At 38.7% G+C, this 24840-nt stretch overlaps 1 protein-coding gene across 10 annotated transcripts in view; it reads right to left on the minus strand.

The window, feature by feature from the left end:
* LOC109403775 (microtubule-associated protein RP/EB family member 1) overlaps window positions 1-23693 on the minus strand; it is a 60663-nt gene extending 36970 nt beyond the window's left edge. For 4 of the 10 annotated variants that reach the window (XM_062852857.1, XM_062852853.1, XM_062852858.1 and 1 more), the window contains exons 1-2: window positions 23610-23693; window positions 23280-23508 (exon numbers count right to left, since the gene is read on the minus strand). The gene's annotated coding sequence lies outside the window, so the exon portion shown is untranslated. Of the gene's footprint in view, window positions 1-16157; window positions 16373-23279 lie in introns of those variants that run through there. The other 6 variants (XM_062852856.1, XM_062852862.1, XM_062852860.1 and 3 more) reach the window with 4 other exon arrangements.
* Window positions 23694-24840: the final 1147 nt, after the last annotated feature.

Genomic DNA, 24840 nt, shown 5'->3' on the forward strand with positions numbered 1-24840 from the left:
AATGAATTATGTTTAACTTTTTGAGCACAATTAAGCAGCTTTTTTTCAACATACAAAATTGTTAATCAAATTTCTCAGCTTTATAGCCTAATGTTCTTAGAACACTAAGGTATTGGTATTAGAGTTTTTAAATTTTGATTTTTCCCCTTTTTTATTGTATAGGGTAGAAGCACTAGACTTTACCACTGCTCTAGTCTTCGCCCCCTCCATACAAATTCCATTTTTTATATATGAAGTGGCTAAGATTAGAGCAGATTTTTTTTTATTCTTAATCACTTAACCTAATTTACAGCTCTATTGTCCACTGGGGCACTACGTGAGCAATTTCAATTGACAACTGCACTTACATTTTGTACAGCGTTTAGATTCTTATTCTACTTTATCGAACTGGTGCCTTTCTGCTGCTTTCACTTTTTCTACTTTACCTAGTAGAATGATGAGCACAAGGATGATGATGGATGGCCGTTGTTCCTTTCCAGTCCGATTGGGGGGTCCATTATGAGTAGCAGTTCGCCGATGTCCAGGTATCCGGGTCCGTTTGAGCCATGGGACTCAGAAGAGGGTCAGTGTCAGTTGCTCTCGGGGGAAAAGCAACTGACGAAAAATTGCAAGTGCCGGGGCTGGGAATCAAACCCATGACCATCCGCATATGAAGCGAACGTGTGACCAACTACGCCACGGGCCCCGGCAGAGCAGAATTTTAGGGGGGGCGAAGTCTAGTGTTTTTACCCTACAAAAGAGCATTTTTTCTGAGCCAACATGATTTTTTTTTTCAGAATTTTAGAAATTTATTTTGATACCTTAATCACGGGAACCTGACATCAAAATTCATGAAAATTTGGATTTCGACCCAGTTCGGCATACTGATTCAGAATATGGAATTAGCTAGCTCAACGTGCTAAAGAAGCCATCATCATGAATTTTCCCCCAACTTTCTTGAGTTAAAAATTCCTACAAGAATTCCTCAGATAACTCCTGATGCTCCTCCATAGTCTTCTTCTTGAGTCTATCCAGGAAACTCTATTGGATCCTCTTATTTAACGCTCATTAGGGAATTCTTCTTGGATTTGTCATGAAGTTTATCCAGAAGAGAAAGTTAACCTAGGGATCCCTCACAGATGCCTACGAGAGTTCCTTCATGAACTCCTCAGGAGTTCCTCCAGGGACTCTCCTTGAAGTTTTTCAATACGCTAAACGTTTCCAGTGACTTTTTTATTTAAAGGAAGCAGCACAACAGACGACGTGAAAGACCTTAATACGTATATGTATCAGTCGAAAGCTTTGCCTGACAACTGCGACATAACTCATCGGGTTCGTTACTTGGTTCGAATGCTTGGTGACATTAACCGCACAGCCAGAAAGCCACAACGTTTATTAAGTGATTTCTAACAGAGTTTCTCCCAGAATTTCCCGTGGGCGTAAAATCTCTCCACGGATCCATTCGAGAATTCCGCGTTAAACGCCTCGAAGGATTTTTACTGCAGTGATTCTAGTGCTTCCTACTAGTCCACGGATTCCCAACCGGTGATCCGCGGCCCCCTGGGGGGCCGTGAAGTTTTATTCTATTTGTGCCAATTATATCAATTTTTAATTTTGTAAGCCGCCACCCCCAAAAGCCACAATTTGAGGAACAAATTTTCAGTATAAAACGCCTTCAGAAGAAAAAAAATTCGGCTTTCTACTACAGTTCTTCCAAGGGTCCTCCAAGTGTTGCCCAAAAAATATCTCCTGTAGTTCAGTGGCGTCTCGTAACCTCACTTTTTACCTGTTCAACGACCCTAAAACTTGCAATTGCGGAGGATTCGGGATCAGAATCAAATTGCAAATGAACGGAAACGGCTATTCTCGTCATTTTCTACAAATTACAAGACAGTTTGTTGAGAAAATTCAAGAATTTACATTCGTTGAACAGGTAGATTTGAGGTTAGGGAATCGCCACTGCTGTAGTTATTCTGGGGTTCCTTCAATATTTCCTCCAGGAATACATCGACGAAACAGGACTTGCGATTGGGAACTTGGTACGTAGAACTCTACTGATCTCTCAACTTTATCGAGAGCACCTGCATACTCGCTGATCTGCTGAAGAACATAATCAGGGTGTCTAGTCTACTCGTAAGACAAAATAAAATTCAGTAATTTCATGGACCATATCGACAATGATTTTTCTTAAGGGCCTAACTGACTTAATCGATTTCTCTTCGTCGACTCTCTCTTTCGCTAATAACTTGATTAAAACAAACCAAATCATTATTCTTTTTGTTTCTAGAGCAATATGTAGTCGTCGTCTTTGCATTTTAACCAAAAAAATCTATGGAAACTTAATACACTTTCCGTAACAACACAAAGAGAGGATCGATGAAGAGAAATCGAAAATGTCAGTTAGGTCCTAATGAAGAATCAGTGTTCATCATCATATTATGACCGAAAATTCTTTACAAAATTTTGATACTGAACTTGGTTGTCTGTTCTCTGTGCTGGTGAAGTAGTAGGTGATTACATTTCGAAATTCTATTCAGGATTCTTCTTGGAATTCCTTCCGGGATACCTACTTGTATTTCTGTCACAACTCCTTCTTTCAAAATGTGTGCTTCACAGAATTCTTTCCGCGAATTCTTCTTTGAATTTAAAGAAGTTGGAGGTTTGCCGGAGTTTTTTTGGGGCTTTCTACAGTTTTCCAGTGGCGATTCAGATGTTTTTACGTGTTTGCTTTCATAAATAGTTTCTTTTGAGATTTTTTGATGTTCTTCCAGGATTTATACCGAAGTTTCTCTTAGGAATTTTGCAGCAGTTTTTACGAGGTCTCTGATGGAGTACCTCTCTCCCGATAGCTTACTGAACTTCTCGTTGGATTACTTCCGAAATTCCGTCCAAAATTTATCCAAAGTTCTCTTGGTGGTTTTCCGGGACAGCTTTCCAACAATTTCTCTCAGGATTTTTTTAGAAGTTCTTCCAGAAAGTTTTCCGATATTTCTCTTGGATTTCCTCGCTAAATTTCACCAGTAGTTTTTCCCGAGATTTTCAGAGTTTTTCCTGGTTTTCCTTGTCATTTTCTTCCAAGATCACTACCACTCCCAGAACTTTTTCCAGAGATATCCCAGTTTTTTCATAGGAATTCTTCCGAAGTTTCTCTCGAGTTTTTTTTTCATTTACAACTCTGCGGGGGTTTGTTCCAAGCGTTCACCTGAATTCCTTACGATATTTCTCCGGGTGTTTCTTAGAAGGAATTTCGTAAGTTATCCCAAAAGGCATGCCGAAAAAACTCCTGGAAAATCCCTGAAAGAACTCTGTAAGCAATTGTTGAAGAAATCCTAGAAAGAGCATCCAGAATCTCTGATTAATAATCCTCTGAATAAACAAAACAATGAATAAATAAATAATCTCAGATAGATTGCAAGAAATCCGGTAAACATTTACGAGGAAAACCCTGAAAAAGCTCTGAAAGAAATTACGAGAAGAACTCAATAAGAATAATTTATCAACAATAGCTCCTGCAAATCCCAAAATGCAGTCCGGAAAAAAAAACATTGAAGAAAGTAAAGGTTTAATCCAGAAATGGTCTCAGAGACATCCCAAAACCAACACGTCTTCTCAGAAACATCCCAAAAGAACGTCTCATTAAAAATCGCTAATAAATTAAAAAAAAACACTAGCAGAAATTTTCTGAGAAGTAAGAAATTCTAAGAAATATATCAGGTTAAACTTCAAAAGAAATCCTACGAGATATCAAGAGAGACCCTCTACAAGAAAGCAAAGGAAATATCTTGATAAAATAAAGGAGAACTTTCGGAAAAAATCCTGGGAGAAAATCCTGCAGAAAATTGAAAATTCCTTAAGAAATTCGCCAGGAATAACACCTGTAGCAACTCAGGGAGAAATTCCAGAATAGATCTTCTGGAAACACCGAAAGAAAATACGGACAATTTTGAATAGGAATCCAGAGAGGAACGCTAGAAGAATCCCGCGATATCTCGAGATAAAATCGTGGTAGAAATCCCAAAAAATGTCTTTGGGCAAACGCATGAGGAGCTCCGGCAAAAATACCACTAGGTATTCTTGGAAAGAATACCCTGAAAACCTATGAGAATAAAATTATTTAGGATCTCCGAGAAAAACTCCCACAGAAAATGGCCGGAGTTCAGAAATCTTGGAGGATTCTCAAAAAAGAATCTCGGAAAAAACTCTTATTTTGGAAAAATACTTGTAGGAATCCGAAAGAATCGCCAGAAATATTCCCGGTGGTCATTTCAAGAGGTATTTGCAAAGAATTTCCGGAGAGAATCCCTGACGATATTTCTAGATTGTTTGATTACTTCTTGATTGGTCACCGATCGACGAAATAATCTGTAAGTCGAGGTTCAAGGGCAGATTCTCCTACTTCAACATAATCAAAGTGCATAACCCTAACACTGGCAGCACTAATGATGACAAGGACGCATTCTACGCACAGCTCGAACGCGAGTACGACCTTTGTCTGCCTGAACCACGAAGTCAAGATCATTATAGGGACATCAAAACGCTCAGATAGAAAAGGATGAGTACCCACTTAGCGCAAATCGACTCTACATTCTGATCGATAAATGACTCTTATCCGACATTATCGACGTTATAACTTGTCGTGGCCCCAGCATCGACTTTGACTACTACCTGATGATTGTAAAACTACACCCGAGAGATCCGTCATCAAAAATGTATGGTACCGGCGACTGCGACCGCTACGGTGCAGCCTAGCACGACTGAAGCGTGTCGCCTCAGCATACACGCAGAATCTTGAGACCGCAGTGCCAGACGTGGATGAGCTGGATGTGCCCTCTCCAGTGAATCAAATGTCAACCATCGCGCAAAAATAACGACAATGTCGCAACCTGAATTTGTTGCGACATTCTACCCAATGAGACATAGGTTTGTCCCAACTTGAACAGAATAGGACAAAGATCGTGCGCCACTAGTTTAGAGATTTCTAAGCCTTGCATTGTGTTGGTAAACACTGAAACGCTGCTGAAGATGTATCATCGAAAATTTTCGATTTTGGATTAGTAATAATTGATTATTCACGAGTTGAAAAGTACGCAACAAATTCAGCTTCCGTTTTGTCTGCAACAAAAAAATTCGAGATCATGTCATTATCTGTTACCAGTTGGGATAAAGAATAATTGCCGCGTCTTCTTTGTTGCTTGTTTTGTACCTCTTTTGTCTGACAATTCTCTCCACTGGCCCTCTCTAAATAAGTACTGCAGTACCTACGGTAACAGCAGTAATCAACGACGCAGCCGAGAGCACCATCGGGTACCTGGAACGCTGGAACGGAGTCTATGGAATGAATTGCCCGACGGGGAGTACAGAGCGGATTTAGAGAAGAACGTAGCGCGGCCGGTAATGCTGCAGCATGTAACCAGACAGAATATGCAACAATAGAACTGCTATTCTCAAGAAATACGAATGCTCAATCAGAAGCATAACGCATGTAGCAAACGCTTCGTGCCGCGAGCCGAAATATGAAAGAAAAAGGGCGAGTGCCTCTTGATGGATGGATGTTAAGTTATTGATAGGTGGAAGCAGCACTTCGTGGAACACCTTACGGCAATTGGAGCACTTGCTGGAAGCAGCACTTCAATACGCACCTGAATGGCGTGAAGAACGTAGGCACTGGAGACCACGGCAACGGAAAAAATGACTACGCCAGTACAGCGCAGGACGGAAATGAATCAACTCCCACGCTGAAGGAAGTTAAGGATGCTATTCACCAGCTCAAAACCAACGAAGCAGCTGGTATGGATGGTATCGCAGTTGAGCTCATCAAGATGGGCCCGATTGATAAGACAGTACATATCTGAAAAATCGAACAACTACCGGACGCGTGGAAGGAAGGGATAATCTACCCCATTCACAAAAAAGGCGACCATGTTAGAGCTTCACTGTAATCCACCATTTTGAACGTTGCCTAAAAAAGAACCCATATCATCTTCTGTCGTCTGTGACCTAAAATGAATGAATTCGTGGGACGTTATCAAGCCGCCTTCAACGACAACCGGCCGATCTTCATCGTACGGCATCGTGGCTCCAGAACTGCCGTGAATACTAGGTCCCAATGCATCACCTGTTCATTGACTTTAATGATCGCTAAGAGCTATGGAATATTACAGATCTTGTGATAGCAGTTTTTTACATACAGGGTGTTAGGTTCCTGAGTGCAAACTTTTTAAAGGGTGATAGAGGACCATAAATGGAGAAAAAAATTGTTCTACGCATATGGTCAAATCTCAACCGTTACGCAGTTATTGAACTTCCCATGTTTTTGACTCTTATTGCCGTAACTGGAAATAACTTGAAAATGGTCAAACTTATCGAAGTTTTTTTACCCTTATTCGCAAGATTATTGAATTTTCTAACAAATGGCATCTTTGAATCGATTGGTTTAGTTAAATAACTAAGTTTTCTAGAGCAAAAAAGCTAAAAATAGTGTATTTTTATTGGTTTTTGTCAAAAAGTGCTTTCCATGACAGTTGCAAATTTATCATCTGAAATGCGATGTTAAAATCAAAATTGCAACAAAACGATAAGAGATAGAAGTTAGGTGTCAAAGAACGAATTGTAGAGTGTAACAGGGGCCACAACTTTGCCAAAGAAAGAATTTTAATTTATTACGCATGTTTCAAAGATAGTTGACAAAACCCAATAAAAATACACTATTTTTAGCTATTTTGCTCTAGAAAACATAGTTATTTAACCAAACCAATCGATTCAAAGATGCCATTTGTTAGAAAATTCAATAATCTTTCGAATAAGTGTAAAAAAACTTCAATAAGTTTGACCATTTTCAAGTTATTTCCAGTTAAGGCAATAAGAGTCATAAACATGGGAAGTTCAATAACTACGTAACGGTTGAGATTTGACCATATGCGTAGAACAATTTTTTTCTCCATTTATGGTCCTCTATCACCCTCTTAAAAGTTTGCACTCAGGAACCTAACACCCTGTATATGTATTCACAACTCAAATAACTAATGTAAACAAAACGTTTTCTGCTTGAACGAACCCAATTCTGTGCTATTGATTTTAATTATCTTCTCACTTTCAGTACTTTGTTCAGGATCAAGTGTCCACACACTGTCCGATTTGATCAAATGTAAACTGATTCGGAAGGAAGTCATGCGGATGAAAACGTACAAAAGAAATATTGACTCGGAATATTCATCAGTGCGATAAAACTGAAACTAGATGTAAATTATGCATAATTACAGCACGTACGCATCGCCACACTGATGAGCAGCTAAAGCAAAGACACTGACTAGTAGATACCTATCGTGACGATATGACTGCCTACTCCAAAACAGGCTTGACTTCCATCGGCCACATCACCGTGCCGCCGCGCCGCCGTGGAGTATCGAGAAGCACCTATGAAGGAGAATGACTCAGTGAGTAACGGGGCGGATGGGTCAGGCCCCAACGCAAGTGTTTTTGGGTGCAGCTAAGCGTGGCAGTACGACAACGACGACGACGACGAGCGTGGCACATATATTGGGCCGCCTAATGAACCATTCGATCGAATTCAAGCGCAACCAAAGTCACTGGCTTAGACGCACACAGTGTATGAAAAAAAATGATGCTCATTTGACAATCGAATACATTTTATCTGATGAATTTGTTTTTACAAACATTTTTCATAACGTTCGATACAATCGAATTATTGTACGAAACGTATGAATATGTGGTATGAACCCTTCTAGTAAAACTAACTTTATTTTGATCAAATTTTTAAACATCATATTCATGAAAAGCTGTAAGATACATTACTTACATCTCTAGCTTTAACGTTACAAAGTAAATAATGATGTTTATGCAATTCAGTATCATAATTTATATTTTGTATAACTCATTTTGGTATCATAATGACCATTTTTTCTAACTGGCTCATTATGCAACTGAAATGAATTGCATAATTGAAAATACTTGTATAATGTTTATGATGCAACTCTTTTGAGTTGCATTATGAAGATTATGTAACTCAAATTAGTTGCATTATGAAAAAATCATTGCATAAAATTTTGTATGGAAATCGTTGCAAAACTCGATTTTTTCAGTACTCTTTGTATTTATCCAACTCGGCAAGCCTCGTTGGATAAATGTACGACTCGTGCTGAAAAATCCACTTTTTGCAACTCGTTACATAAATAACTATTGCGATATCAGTTTTGGTTTTATGTTTTGGTAGAAAGAATTGCAGTAATGTTTCATAGTCTACTAAAATTTGTGTACAGACCGTAATGGTTAACCTTACTCTCCCTTTCCCTAAAAGCGTTACAAAATTTGTGGCCGACACCTAAGTTCAGCGGTAATTTAGTATCATGTTTCAGGTACATTTAACCCTAAAAGGCATACCTGGGGTCCATTGGACCCCAGGCGCCTTTCAGAGCTCGTCTTTGATGGAACAAACTCAGCGAGGTGACGAAACTGAGGCCATGAAGGTATTCCTTTTAGGGTTAAGCACGTTTGGCACTATATATAATTCATCATAAATGATATAATAAACTTGTGATACCGAATATCCCAATTATCCCAGATTTAAAACTCTAGATATGACTAGGCCCGAACTTCATCAAACATTAGTTTGGTGATGTGGTCGTTTCTTGGAACGTTACTTCACACTCTGTACGAACAACTTCACTGCTCACTGTCAGGTGCTAGCTCTCTACCTAGTGCACCCGATCAATGATTCCACTCAATGTTGTCATTCAAGACGAATAATTGGCGAACATTGGTTCAGTTTCCGATGGGGTTTAAAAAAGGAGAAGTAAAAGCCACCTACATTTCGACATTTCGATATCGCTAAGTATTTTCGTTTTCGATTGTGGAAAAGAGAATGACTTTCAAGCGAGAAATCGGAAGACGATGACGCGATATTGAACAACTTATCCAGTCCAAACTAGCTCGCTCGTTGAAGCTTCCTCGTCAAGCACCCATCGAGTTTTCGAACAGCTTGTGGAACACAATCACAATCCTCTTCGATCTCAGCTCATTCGGAGACAACGACCGGGAGGAGTTAATGTTAGCAAATATTTATATGCAAGAAGATATGGGGGCGATTCAACCGTGAGACCGACTGGCGTAATAGGTAATATTACTGACATAGATCCCTGTCGTCATCCATTTGCCACCTAAACATAAGACACGTTCGCTGTCTTCCCCCTTCTTAGGCGGAAGATTTCTCAATGAACCATTCTTACCGGTCGATTTGCTAACATATGACATAAAATGTAATGGATAGGTAGGTAGAATGACTAATAATCGTGTATTGTTCTTACTTCACGCAGCTCATCTACGGATAGGTGTGGAGTCAAGTGGTGGATTTTAAAATCTAGGTAACGGCATTAGGTCATTCAAACTTAACTTAAGTTCAGAACATAAGGCCTACAGCTATAGTAGCATTTTTATATAGCAAAATTATGAGTATATATTCTATCTTATTTATTGCATCTCTGTAATTTTACAAAATTTTACATGATCATAGGATAATCGAATGATCTAGGAGTTGAGAATATAGGATTATTAATTCTAACGAAACATTTGAAGAGCGCCTATCTGGAAAATGCCTAATTAAACCAGATTAGATCATTAAATAGCATTAGCATTAAGCAGTCGTACAAATTCGTAGGTAGTACAGTCCTAGACCGCTGTTATGAGGGTTGTCTCCTTCGCGTCCGAACCAAAGCACAAAGATTTGGGATTAATCTCTGACTCTTAGACAAGACTGACTTAGACAAAACTGACCTCCAATGGTCGAGATCTGTCCTGGCCACATCCCTGCAACTGCTGAGGGATGGGAAATGATGATGAATTGGACACCTAAGAAAGATGTAAACAGCTCTACCATCTCTCAGGCCTAGGTGTCACGGGAATTTGGGTGTTGTTAGTGGAAGGGTGAACTCCAAACGATACGTTTGGTCAACGTTCAGGCACACCATTATATGACTGTTTCGAATCAGTTGCCTGTCCAATTTATCCTGGTTTGCTCCCATTAATAAGAATTAAGCAAGATGATCTCATTATACTATGCTCATTGAACTTTTTTGAAAACACAATATGTAAGCACTCAAGACAATCTATCCTTCAAAAACTCTTCAATTTCGTGTTTGTGAACGAGTTAAGGGCAGTGATGGAATTACTTTCATCATCAAGCAATTCGCGAGTGTAAAGCCAACACAAGGCTTACTCTCGATTCCGAGAGTAAACAGTGTGTGAGTTTATTCGCACCCGCCTGCTTCGTGAGTAAGAAGCAAAAGTTTTTATTCGTGAAGAACTAGTAGAGATGCGTGAAGTGCATTTTAAGTTATAATAGCAAATCCAGTGATTATCCAACATAAGCGAATGCTTTATGCTTCATTGTTCTTGAAAAACAGCACTGCCAGTCGTTAAAATGAGTTTTTCGTCAAAATGCAAAAAACTCACGAAGCTTCGCGAATCACATGCGAGTGCTTGCCAGCTTCGTTTACTCACGAATGTTTGGTTTGGGCAGTCTTGCGAATAATCGCGACCACCACGAGACAATCACTTGAACCGCTTTCTGGAGTCACCCTTCCCAAGGTGATACGAACCAGCTAGCATGTCATGCCTGGAATGACAAACATGTTGTGGGTTCCACCCTTCGCAGCTTTGCAGCGATAGCAGTTGCTGAGTATGCTTCAGGCGGGTTGCAAGAGAATCAATCTCTCTGAGCAACGATGCATAACGATTATTATTATTATATTTCTTTGTATTTGTGAATTTTAACTTATTGCTAATTCTTCACACCCCCGATGCATAACGAGCGAAGTGAGAGCGTTTGCCGTAGCAAGGGCGAACTGCGTGGTGCGCTCAATGTGTGCGTTTAAACTGAGCTATGCAAAACGAATAGGGTTTATGACGTAGTACCGTGCTTGTGATAATACACATGCATAGTTTTACATGCTGTTGCGCGTGCATCTGCTTGAGGCGACGGAGAGAGTCATGACACTCACATGAGCCGTATCCAAGTCAGGATGATTGTAGCAAAACAAGGGTGACCGGGTGACTATGATGGGATTCTGTCTTTCCTGGTGTTAGCGACTGTAGAGAGAGCGAATCAGAAATTGCAGAGACAGGGTGATACAAGTTTGGTGTTTATCAGCCTTTTTGTGACTTGTACGCTGATGCTTCGCGACACTGGGTTTGGGTTTGTGTCTGCTCAGCTGCAATCTGCATCATTTCCCATCTCTGGTTAAGGGGATCTCACAGCTGATTCAGAAAGTTTCTGAAAGGTTCAAGGATAGTTTCTGGGATGTATTAGGAGGATGCATGAGTTTTTCAGGAGGGGAGTTTGAGGGGATTTGAGAGGAATTTCAGGGGGGTCTCAATGGGTTTCCACTTTAGGGGAGTTTCAGGAAGTTTCAAGAACATTTCAGGAGTTTTCATGATCATATTTAGGGATGCTTAAGGGCATTTGCAAGGGGGTTTCATAAAAGTGTGATTCAACCTGTAGATATTTTAGGGCGTTACAGGTGGGTTCAGGGACATTTCGCGGGGTTTTCGGGTGAAGTTTTGGCCGCTTCAAAGGGTTTTATGAGGCATTTAACAAGATAAAAGGGTACAGGGGATTTCATAGGAATATATCAGGGGATTAAGAGGATATATTAGATTTAATGGGATTTTGATAGGCGTTTCAGGGCGTTCATGGGGATCGTTTTCGGAAATCTTAGGTAGTTTCAGAAGGGACTTTCAGGGAGTATCAGGAGGTTTCAGGATTTGATTTAGGGACGTTTGAGTGTGTTTCAGGGTGTTTGGCAAAACTCCCAGAATCCACACGCTCAAACACGCCTCTGAAACCCTCGAAAATCTTCCTGGAGTTCTTTTCCTGAAATCCCGCTGAATCCCTGTCTCACTGAAATACTCCTGAAGCCCTTTGAAACGGCCCTGGAAGCCCCTGAAACCACCTATAACCACAGACAAACAAACGTAACACTAACATGTTTTTTAATTCAAATCATTGTCCCTGAAACATGTTCGCCCAATGCTAAAAGAACTGAGTTTGGCCAACCATCAACTAGGTGACGGTAGTGGGCAAGCGTCAAGCCGGAACAAAAACGATGCGAGTGCCACGGGTGGGCAGTTGGCCAACTATCATTTTTTAAATTGAATCGGCGTGCGATGGGAAATGCCAGAGAGTTACGTCTGTTTGTCTGTCAGTGCTATAACCATATAATGTCCCGAAAGATCCTCCTGACACACCCTGAAACTCCTAGAAATACCCCTTAAACTCCCTGGAGTTCCCTGAAACGCCCATATAAACCTTTCTGAAACCCTCAAAAACGCCTCCGAAAACCTTCTGAAATCCCTTGTTCGTAATAACGATTTTCACTGAAACCAAAGGCAGTTGTAGAAAAAATATAGTATAATGGCAAGCAACGTAAAATTGCAGTCTTTTTTCGGAATCCACAAAAACCGTCGGCGCAGAAGATACGATCAAAATGAACCCACACATCAGCCTTCTGCAGGCCTTCCACAAAACTTCACTTCACAAAAAAAGTGTCCTGTTTTTTTTATCAAAGGAACTTCAAATTCTTGCCTATAGATAATTCAAAATAGATCTGGGAAAGGTTTAAAGAATTGCGCTAGAAATTTTGCAAGAAATTTCTCAGGATTCCTACTATAAAATCTTCTGAAGATTTCTAGGGTTTCTATCAAGACCAACGAATTCCCACTAAATTCATGAATTTTAATGCCATGACCACACATGCCAAAAGCTTTTTCACTTTGAATATTTTATTCAAGAATGATAAATATATTTTCACGATTTTTCATTCTTTATTATCAGAAAATATGTTCTCTAAAAGTGATCCCACTACATTGTGGCGCCGAGCCCCCACATTTGTAAATCCTGGCCCGATCATATCTCAGTAAATATTGCATGTTAATGTAAAAGTACTAGAATACAATAAAATGTAGTAGGCTACTCACGATAAACGATCTCATCTCACAACGCACTCAATCGGAAGATTTATTAGCGAGCCTAAATTTTTATGCTCCATTTCGCTCTTTCAGATCACGTAACATATTTCAGCTCAAATCGCTACGAACTTCATATGCTTTAACGGACCAATGAGCTCATTAATGGATATCTATAACAAATACTGCGAAATAATCGCTTTAACTATGTCAAGACCACTACTAAGGAAAGTCCTCAATGGGTACATAAAATGGTATATAAGTATCAATATATGTAAATTTATACATTAAGCTTGTAGTCTACAATAATTGATCCTCGGGCTGAAAATCTCTCTAATAAAGATACCTAACCTAATAATTGACGAAATAAATAAATAAACTACAAAACTTGATGTTTGCAGCATTCGTCATAATTATCCAACTTGGCATCATATTGCAACTTGTTGCAAAAGATAACTAGTATAAACACGACTAGATGAATTCATATGAATAAGCACAATTAACAGCCCTGGTTTGTCGATAAGTTTATTTCTCCAGACTTCTTTGTGTTCAGAATGTTCTAGGATCGATAAAACCTCAAACACAAACATTCATATCGTTTTCCCTAATTTAGGTATTGATAAGGCCCCTTAAATATAAACACAGCTGTAAAGGCGCGTGTATCCAGCATGACCATGTTGAGGATGTCCAGGGGTCCAGGGCCAGGAACTTTTCGTAATGGAAGTTTCCTTGACTTCCTTGGGCAGAGAATATCTTCGTACCTGTACACGATATACACATACAAAACAGTCACTGGCTCCCAGGTAATAGCTGTGAATGTGCTTATAGAACATACAGCTAAGTAAGAAGCCCTTAGGGGACGATGAATTAATCTATCTTATATATAAAAAAATGAGTTCGAAAACCCTTTGAGGCAACAAAACTCACGAACGGCTGAACCGATCAGCATGACTCTTGCACGGATCGATTCGTATTCATGGTGGCTGTGTTTATATGTAGAAAAAGTTATGAAAAACAGCTGAGAAAATTAAAAAATGTGATATTATTGATTTTCATATGAGCGGGGAAGAAATTCAACAGGATTGCAAGAAAACCAATCTAGAGTGCGGTGCTGAAAGGAACACAACAGTTGTCAAACCACCACAACTGGGCAAGACAAAGTTTGCCGGGACAGCTAGTTTAGGATATTTTAATTGAGGGGCCCAGAATCAAAGGGGTGTAAGTGACCATTTTGTCGATTTTGAGCTGAGCATATCATAAAACTCTTCAGATTTCAGCTTTCAGGAACTTTTTTAAGTTTGTTTCTACGATGATTGCAAAAATTACAGTAAATCAGAGAAAATTGGGTTGATTTTGAAACTCCATACATTTTGTATGGGAAGAAAAATTGGTTATAAACTTTAAACCTCATTTACTCGAAAGTGGGTTTTTGTCACTTACACCCCTTTGCTTCTAACCCCCTCAATTTGCCCAGGAATTCATACAAGCTATTAGCCCAAATTATCAGTTAGATTCAATGTTCAGTAGATTTAATTAACCCTTATGTGGCCGGCAGGCTACCCGGGTACCCAGCACCCATTTAAAATACACGGTGTAGAAAAAAGCAAAAAGTTTGCCGGACACATACCGGTTAATTAGGTTTCTTATTAAAATATCCAACTGTTTTCTCCTTGACCTGATAACAGGTATACGAAAGTATCCAACAGGGTATCGTTACTACATAATAAAATTACAATTACAATTACAAGAAGCAGGGGACCTTACACTAAGGCATGGTTTCCCAAACTGTGGGTCGCGACCTCCCAGGGGAGTCGCCGGCCATCATCCAGGGGGTCGCGAGGGACAGTTGAATAATTTACTGTAACAGACAACAAATGAGGGAATTTCTATAGTGGGTCGCCGAAAGCACGTCTACTGGCAAAAGGAGGTCGCGCACCCAAAAAGTTTGGGAACCTATGCGCTAAGGAGAAGAAGATGAAGACAGTATTCACCATGGTATTCACTTTTATTCAGCGTGAGATTTTATACAGTCATGTGTCTTTTGGGATCACATAGGTGTTATCTCCTATCCAGTCGAAAAAATTGAAGCATTCGCCAGAACGTCATTGAGTAGAAAATTCCATTGATCATTTAGAAATCACAAGGTTCAAAATAAGCTTAATCGCTGGATGGTACAAAGAAAAAATCTACATTTAGATTAAAACAGTTGACTCACATTTTGAAGCCTAGAGTATGACATTGTTATAAAATATCGTGACAGGCAACAACACGATATAAAAATTATTATTAGGCATACAATCTTAATGAGCATCACATGTCGAGATCACAAGATAACATTTTACTTCGAATACAACAATAATTTAGACTGGTTCTGATATGTTAATTGCATGTTTGTTTCCACCGGAAACAATAATACAAACATACACTTTTATAATTCCGCCTCTAATAAGGTTTAAAAATATGATTGCTACAAATACAAGATTGTAGCCTGAAGTGAATCGAGATAATGCATTAGCATAATTCAATAACAATAGTTCTTGTTCTAATTGAAGAAACAAAAAAAAAATGGTAAAGTTTAACAACTTGCACTGTCATCATTTCAACAGAATGATGTTACAATCATCTCATCATCAATCATCTACGAGTCATTGAACTATGCGTGTGACACACGTGAAAACTACCAGAAAAGTGAGTCATGATAATTTGGGCTGTGATAAGGCGTACATTCCGTTGTAAGAATCTACTCTGTTCTAGAACCTTCACTATTCCCAAAACCCTGCCTACATGGTACATATGAATATCTCCAATTCTGACTGTTAACCACCAGGGTGTGAAAAGTATCACGTTTCCTAGATTCACCGACTTTCGGTGCACATGTTAAATCGAATTGGATGCGACAAACCTAGCTGTATATTTCGGTGGCATACCCGACAATCATTCGCCTTATCCACCGTGGTAGATTCACCATAAACACAAACACAACCCAAATCCATGAATGCACTCTCACTATACATCTTCAACGTATCGTGTGGTGCGGCCGATCCGCAAATGTTGATGATGATTCATGTGTGTTTTTACCCGAGCGCAACACCGTTTCCTTCCAATAATAGAAGATAATCTGCACTCAAGTGTTGATAAACTTTTTCAATCGATTATCGCACCAAGGCTGCTCAACAAACCAAAAGAAAGTTGCCAATATTTACCGTAACTTTAGCAGCAGAATAACTCAACCAGCTGTCAAACTAGAGAAAATCGAAGAAACGCACACCGCGAAGTTAAAACTCCTGCCGAAAAGTATACACGTAGAATCGCAGCTCAACGCTGTGCGGTACACTGACTGACTGAGACTGACTGCTCTGTACGGGTCCACACACCACACAGACAAAGGAGGTCAAATTCTTTTTTGGAAAATGCCTCAACACATCCCGCTCTCCGGAGGGAATCGCTTGCTCTCCGTGGGACTTCTCCCCGTTTAGAGCCGCGGACTACGAGCACGGACGGAGGTATGAACATCTTCTACATTCAAACATATCAATCTGTAAGTAGGGTGGAGTATGTTTGAATAAACAGATTTATTTACGTATAATGATGTGTACTTTTAAATTAGTTGAGTGGGTGATATTGATGAATATTGAATAAATTCCAGTAAATTAATATTTACGAACATGTTTATTGAAACCACCTAGGTACGCACCGTAACTCTTCTTGATTCGTTGAAACTTAAATATCAGTGAAAATAGACTGGTTTATATACAACAATGTGGATTATACATTGTAAAGTTTGAATAATAATCAAGGGATCAGTTGATCTGCAAAATTATCACATCAAAAAATTACATAATCATAATATTTATCACTTGAAGCTACATGTATAAAGTGATCAGACGTCCCGGATTACGCGGGACAGTACCAGATTCAAGATTCCTGTCCCGCATCACCAGGCGTCCCGAAAATGTCCCGGATTTAATCATTTGCCAAAATAAGAGCAACTTGACAACAACGACGATAGAGTTCCGCGTAGGAGATTTTGGACTAATCTCTGACTCTTAGACACGACTGACTTAGACAAAACTGACTTCTAATGGTCGAGAACTGTCCTGGCCACGTCCCTACAACTGCTGAGGGATGGGAAAAGAAAATGAATTGAACACCTAAGAAAGATGTAGACAGCTCTACGATCTCTCAGGCCTAGGTGTCACTGGAATTTGGGTGTTGATAGTGGAAGGGTGAACTCCAAAGGATACGCTTGGTCAACGTTCAGGCACACCAATTCATCCTGGTTTGCTCCCATTACCTAGTAAGAATTAAGCAATATGATCTCATTTATAAAATAAATATTTATGGGAATCTTCCAAACTATTCTTCAGCTTAAAAATAGGGGTCTACAGAAGTACTAAATAGTTTTTAAGCATACAAAGCTATGATAAGTATTATACTATGCTTCCACCCATTACTAACAGATATCATTAAAAAGTTATTACTCTGTATAATGTATACTATTAAGTACAAAAAAAGATTTTCGGCTCCGTAAAGCGTTATACGCGATTGAGCCCCAAATAAATGAACTAGATAAAAAAAAGTATTATACTATGCTCATTGAACTTTTTTGGAAACACAATATGAAAGCACTCGAGACAATGTATTGCAGCGATTCTTTAACTAGTGGATCGCAAAGGATTATATTATAGCACGCAACATGTTGTTTATTCTTCAAAAACTCTTCAATTTCGTGTTTGTCAACGAGTTAAGGGGGTTCCACAGCTGATTCAAAAAATTTCTAAAAGGTTCAAAGATAGTTTCTGGGACGTATTAGGTGGATGCATGAGTTTTTCAGAGTCGTTCAGGGAGTTTTAAAGGCATTCCAGAGAGTTTCACGTAAGTTTGAGGGAATTCGAGGGGCATTAAATTGATATTTACGCAGTAAATTGATATTTACGAACATGTTGGTTGAAACCACCTACGCACCGGAACTCTTCTTGATCTGTTGAAACTTAAATATCAGTAAAAATGGACTGGTTTATATACAACAATGTGGATTATACATTGTAAAGTTTAAATAATAATCAAGGGATCAGTTGATCTGCAAAATTATCGCATCAAAAATTACATAATCATAATATTTATCACTTGATTCTACATATATAAAGTGATCAGACGTCCGGGATTACGCGGGACAGTACCAGATTCAAGATCCCTGTCCCGCATCACCAGGCGTCCCGGAAATGTCCCAGATTTCAACATTTGCCAAAATAAGAGCAACTTGACAACAACAACGATAGAGTTCCGCGTTGGAGATCCAATTGTGCGGCAACCATGCACGAATTATATAGCGCATGCATCTATTGATGAGGACCTGAAGCTGTTGAGTGTTCTGCACTGATACACTCCAGGTTTCACTGCCGTAGTTATAACAACCAACACAGATTTTACGATTGACTTAAAAATTCGGATTATGGTGCGTCGACTAATCTGTTTTTCCGAAAAAATGTTCATGTTGCTGCCATATTTTGCAACGAAATTTCTAGAGAGATATTCTAATGGCGTTCAAGAAAGAATTTCCAACAGAAAGTACAAGAACCGTTCGCTCGTTGGAAAATGTTTGTCATTCGCTTTTCCCTTCCTGTAAAGTAGGGGTTGTTAAACGTTGCCGCGATCCACTTTCAATAGGACATAATCGGAGAAGTACTATGCAGTGGAGATCCGATTTAGTCAGCCTTTTTATTTTTTTAAGTAGAAAAATTAAAGTGTTTTTCACTCAGCATCGCCAGAATATAATCAATATTAATTCAGTTGATGTCTTTTGGCGTCATACAAAAATCTCGCAATGAACAATTCTCGTGTAACTTTTGAAAACGGCAAAACTTTTTTTCTGCAAACTAACATATTTATGCCATTTTAGCACACAAAGCCAGCCAATGTTTTTAATCAATATCGTTTTAAATTACGGGAAGATTTTTGCTCTATCTCTCTTTTTAGCATAACGCCTCAACCGGGACACAGGCTGCCCCTCAGTTTAGTATTTTATGAGAACTTTCACAATTATTAACTAAGATCCCTCACTGCCAATGGCTTTTTAAAAAAAAAAGACACGGACACGTTCAATGCTTCCAGTGAGCTATTTGCTCTTTAAAGGAAGCACGACACTAGACAACGGACTAGCATGCAACGCCCAGTAGCACAGCCGAAAACTTTTCATGACAGCTGCGGCGGAAATCGAACCCGCGCTCATTAGCACGATGCGACTAAAGGCTTGGTAACCTTAGCCGCACGACCACGAAGCCACACATATGTGCATATGTATATCGTGTGATAGTCATGAAGATATTTTATACACAAGGTAATTAAGGAAATTTTCATCATGAAACGATTTTGGGCCAACCGGAAATCGAGCCCGCCACTCTCCGCATGGTTTTGCTGATTGCACGTGCGCTTACCATATCGGCTATATGAACCTAAAAACTCTTCTCAATTTCGTTTGGAACAGAACAAACTATAAACGTTGCCTGTGGTTGTGATTACAAGTCTACCAATTTACTTCTTCTCTCCAGCATCTCTGGGATTCCTCCAGGGTTACTTGTTGGGATTGCCAAAGAAATTTATTATGCGATTTATGTTGTAGATTCCCTGCTTGAACTGCTTCATCCATTAGAAACTCTTATGGAATTCGAGAAGGGTTGCCTCCATGAATTCTTGTTACGATTTCTTAAGTATTTTGCTTCATTTCTAGTGCATTTTAGGCTTCTCTAAAAATTCTTCTGGTGATTCAGATGTTTCCCTTTAACATTTTTCCAGGTATTTCTCCTGTGTGGACTTTATCCAAAAAAATACATAAACTTCTACAGCGATGTATCCAAAGATATCTCTAAGGATTTCTCCAATAATTCCTCTTAGAATGACTATGTGGATTTATCCAGGGATCTTCCTAGGATTTTTTTTAGTAATCCTGCTGATTTCTCCATATATATCTGTTGACATTAATCCAGGAACATGCCCCTGGAGATTTTTTCAAGAATTTCTCTTTGGATTTCTTCAGGGATCCTTCTAGGAATTCCTTAAATGTTCCTCTATTAATGCCTTCAGTTATTACTCATATTGAAAATCCTCTAGAGATTTCACCAGGATTCCTCTTTTAGATTCCCAATTGGGCATCGTCTATTAATTTCCAGGTTGCTGTTGAGATTTTTCCAGGATTACCTCTTGGTATTCCTTCCTATACGAAAATCTCTTGGTATTGCTACGGTAATTCCTTTTGAAATTCTCCTGGAACCCATGCTGGAACTTATCAACCTATTTCTTCTGTGGTTCCTCCTGCAATTGCTCCAAATATTTCCCCAGTACTTTTTTTTTTCAGAAATTTCTCCATGGATTTTCCAAGAAATTTCAACTAATATCCTCACAGATTTCTTCAAAGATTGTAATAGAAATTCTTTTAATGATTATTTTCAGGAATTCCTAGGGATTTCTACGATTTCTAGATTGCAGTAAGGATTCTTTCAGAAATTACTGAAGGGATTCATCCGGAGCTCCTTTAATGTTTTTTCTAGGAATTTCCCTAAAAAAATCTTTAAAGATTTCTCAAGAGATTTTTTAGAGATTAGACACAAGAAATTAACGTGAAAAGGCAGCGGAAACGTAGGGCATGGTACACAAATTACGTAACGCTGAAATCCGCCATTTCAGAACCCACGAAGCACAGAACAGATATGTATCTTCGAACAAATTTAAAGTTTCGATGTGGAAGTCGTAAAAGTTTCACTTGGAGAACTAGATTGGAATGAATTTCCTTGGAGAAATAAAAAATCACCAAAGCGTGCCTCGCTCCTGCCTTATGCTCACTGTACAAAAAAGATTGCTTTTCACCAGCAGGTTCGCTAGTGTCCAGCTCCAGCAAACAAACAAGCGGCTCTTTTCATGATGAAAATTCACCCCCGTGCACGAAGTTTTATGCTAGTTCTATACTTCTTAACCCCCAGGCTCGACGCAGTATACAATAGTACATGGAACAAATTACTTTTGAGATGAAATTATTTCAATTCCAACTAGTGGGGGCTTGCAAATAGGAAGGATATGCAATTGTTACCCATCCCAGACGTCCACCGGAATAAAACTGTCCACGTGTCTCCAATATGTTAGGTTCCCAATATAATTAAAACTACGACTAAACATGGAAAAGTTATTTAAAAAACATAGATTTCTGCGTCTTTGCCAACGGTTTGAACTTTTTTGAAGCCTACGGGTTAATAACTCTAGAAGTGCTCTTACAACAACACTAAGCTAAGAAGAAGGCTTTGTCCCAGTTGGGACGTTACGCCAGGAAGAAACAAAAAGATAACAATTTCTCAATAATTGCTCTCTGATTTTTTGTGAAAATTCAGAGATAAATTTTGTGGAAAATATGCATTTTGTAAAATTTATTGACAAAACTTTCGAAGTATTCGCCCATTAGACAAGTTCAGAAGAGATACATTAAAGGAAGAATCGCCCAATTTTCGAAAATCTTAAAATAAATGCGTGAATCTTCGTGAAATCGTAATTTGTCATCATTAAAATTTCACGTTTAGGAACATTTTTTCAGAGAAAAAATAAAATGTACCTTTCTTAATCTCTTACGGATGAAAGAAAATATAATGATTCGATTTCACCAAAAACTTCTCTGATTATTGGGTTTACTCCAGAATGTTCCTGAATGCATGTTTCTTTACAGTTTCCAGTTCAAAATCGTATTAACATGCCTTGCAATGGATTGACCCTATAAGTTTCGACACGGGGCAATGTTTCTTTACAAAAAGTTTTCTGGGATATGGTTACATGGTGAAAAACGGTATTTTGTGGAATGGGTTTCTTCGTTGAGAATTTTATAGATGAATTGTGTTCCTAGAACAATAGTGGAAAATTCTGCATGATATATTCTTTAGATTATAGAGATTTATCAGAGTTTTGTTTTAAAATGTTAGGCTATTCCACAAGAGCATTATATAAAATTTTTGCTAAAAACAAATATTATTATTCTTCCATTCTCTAAATTAATATTGCAAAGTATACCTAGTAAGAAATTATCTTGAACATTCTGCGATTAAGCTATATTTTTTCCAGGATATTTACAGAGCATTAAGCATTAAGGAGAAACGTCTTGAGATCCCGCTTCAACAGTGCATCAGAACTTCAAACGCACAAATCTCAAGAAGCAAGCTTCACACAACAATGCATTTCATTTTTCTTCTGTTCTTGCTCATTCGTGATAAGCTTAAAATAAGAAGATTAGGTGCGCTTGTTTTGTTTACGAAAAGATTTGTGCCCTCGAAATCGTGAGTAGGTACCAAAGTCGGCCATTGTGGCGGCCATTTTGGGATTCTAACAAGTCTGTCCTTAAGATTAAGCATTAAGCATTAAGCATTAAGATTTTCAAATAATACCCTTTACATAAAGAAAACCGACAGAAATTTTACCAACTTTGTTTTAGTAGATAGTTGTTCCAAATTTTAAAAAAAATATTGTAATTTTGGAAACTTTACCTTACGTTGAACAGTTTAGCATTGTCATTTTCAGGGTTAAATTCAAAATATTAATGACTTTACAACAAGTAAACGTGCGTTAAGTACCTAAGAACGCCTTGAACATAGGGACTTCATAGTGACTGATCCAAAAATAGTGACAATAACAACTCACTACCAGGCTCGTCATTACAAAAATTTCTTGAATCTTCCGGAAATCGAACTTAGACGCCTCAGCATGATCTTGCTCAATAGGTCAATAGGGTACTGCAAGCACAAGCACCTGATCTAACCTCACTTTGTCTGACAGTTCAGCGAGCTTGTTTACAAGGTGTTAGAATTTTAAACGAGCGGCGAAAATTAAATTTACGTTTTCCGTCCCGAAACCACTATGATACGGAAATATCGATTATATTCAACTCTATAATACAAAACCAATCGTCTAATTACCGTTATACTGAAATTGAATCGAAAAACAGTTTTGCCGGATCTCCGCCAGAGACTAAGTCCATGTAAACAAGCTCGCTGAACTGTCAGTGCACGGCTTCGTGACGTCATCTTGCAGTATCCTATATCCGTGCTTTCAGTCACCGTTTTCTCGGTTTCCTCAATAGAGTTAATACACTTTATTATATTTTATTAACTCTATTGTTTACTCATATTGAAATAAGCTTCCAGAAATAATTTCAAACAAAGATGGTAAACCACCCTAGCGCTCCCATAGCCTCACACACATTTCGGCATATCGTTACATGATGGGAGCATGCCCGTCCCGACCCGCCCGTCGTCTACTAGCAGGGGGGAAGATTGTGTTAGTACAAGTTAAAAACTTACTTTAGCAAAAATTTCTCCGCTGCTGACTCGAATCCGTGTATCTGTCTGCTTGCTCTGGTGCTGCTCCACCGCCGTGCAGGGAAAACGAGAAGAAAAAAAGCTAGAAAATTTCTGCGACTCTGCACACTTCCGGGAACGTTTTATCACTTTTCCGGCTGTTTTCAACCCCGAACAACCGATAACCATTCACTTTGGCTAGATTCCCAACGATTTACGCTAACAGTGGTCACTGAAAATATACGGAAAGCACATAAATATCACTTTTTCACTACAGAACACTGCCAGCAGCCGTATGCATATCTGCCGCACTCGAGCGAAAAGGATACGTACACCGCGAACTTCTCTTTGCTTTCGATCGGAGCGAGTTTCAGTTTCAAACTGTCGTCGCGAACACTCGCGAATGCCGTTGTTTCACTCTCCCTCATCACGATCCCGACAGCGACGCGGTTTCGTACGCAAGTCTAGCGTAACATTTGAAAAGGGCCTATCTGCAAAATGTAAACAAACCCGATTTTTCACTATTCCTATCAATATCTACCTAAGCTATCCCATAACACCTTAATCAATGAGAAAAGATCTATTTTACCCGTATTTTAAATAAATTTTAAAAGGGCCTATCTGAAATTGAATAATCTTTTAGGGCCTAACTGCATTCAAAAGGGCCTAACTGAAATTTACCTTTCAAATCAGATAGGCCCTTTTGTAAATTTTGATTATTTTTCATATTTTCCAATAATTTTTAGTAGTTCTTTAACTTTCCTTGAATTATAGATGAAAATAAATCCAAAATATTTCAAATTAGCTAAAATTAAGAAAAAATAAAAGGGCCTAACTGAAATTTTTCCATCAAATCAGATAGGCCCTTTTGTAAATTTGGGTTATTTTTCATGTTTTTCAATAATTTTGAGTAGCTCTTTAACTTTCCTTGAATTATCGATAAAAATAATCCAGAATAATTAAAATTAGCTAAAATTAAGAAAAAAATAAAAGGGCCTAACTGAAATTGCCGACGATAAAAAGGCCTAACTGAAAGGGCCTAACTGATTTTTAGATTGTAAAAGGGCCTATCTGCCGTTCATGTTCAAAATACATTATTTATAGAATTTTTGCTATAGTATGATGCAAATAATGCACAGAACCATGAAGTAGATTCCCATATGTGTCAATAGATGGAATAAAACACCTAAAAAAGTCTTCCGTTTTTAAATAGGATTAACTAATCTGGGAGGCGATCTTCTCATGCGATTTTCTCAATGTTTACGTTTTGCAGATAGGCCCTTTTCAAATGTTACGCTAGAAGTCTACACAAAAGCATTGGAGACTTTTTGACAACTGCCGTCAAAAATGTCAAAAAATGCAGAGGGAAAGGAATGTAAAAAAATACACTGGGACAAAACCGAACTACAATAGTCCATTTTACGAGCCGATTTTATGAATGGATTTTGACAGGAGGTAGCGTCCGATAACCCGTGAAAATGTATATTGACGATCTTGCGCCAAATACGACGCACAGGCAAACGAAATTGTCCCACCACAAAATATGCACACCGGTTTCAGCATA

The sequence above is a fragment of the Aedes albopictus genome, chromosome 2 (assembly GCF_035046485.1).
Source record: "Aedes albopictus strain Foshan chromosome 2, AalbF5, whole genome shotgun sequence".
NCBI classification, from domain to species: Eukaryota; Metazoa; Arthropoda; class Insecta; order Diptera; family Culicidae; genus Aedes; species Aedes albopictus.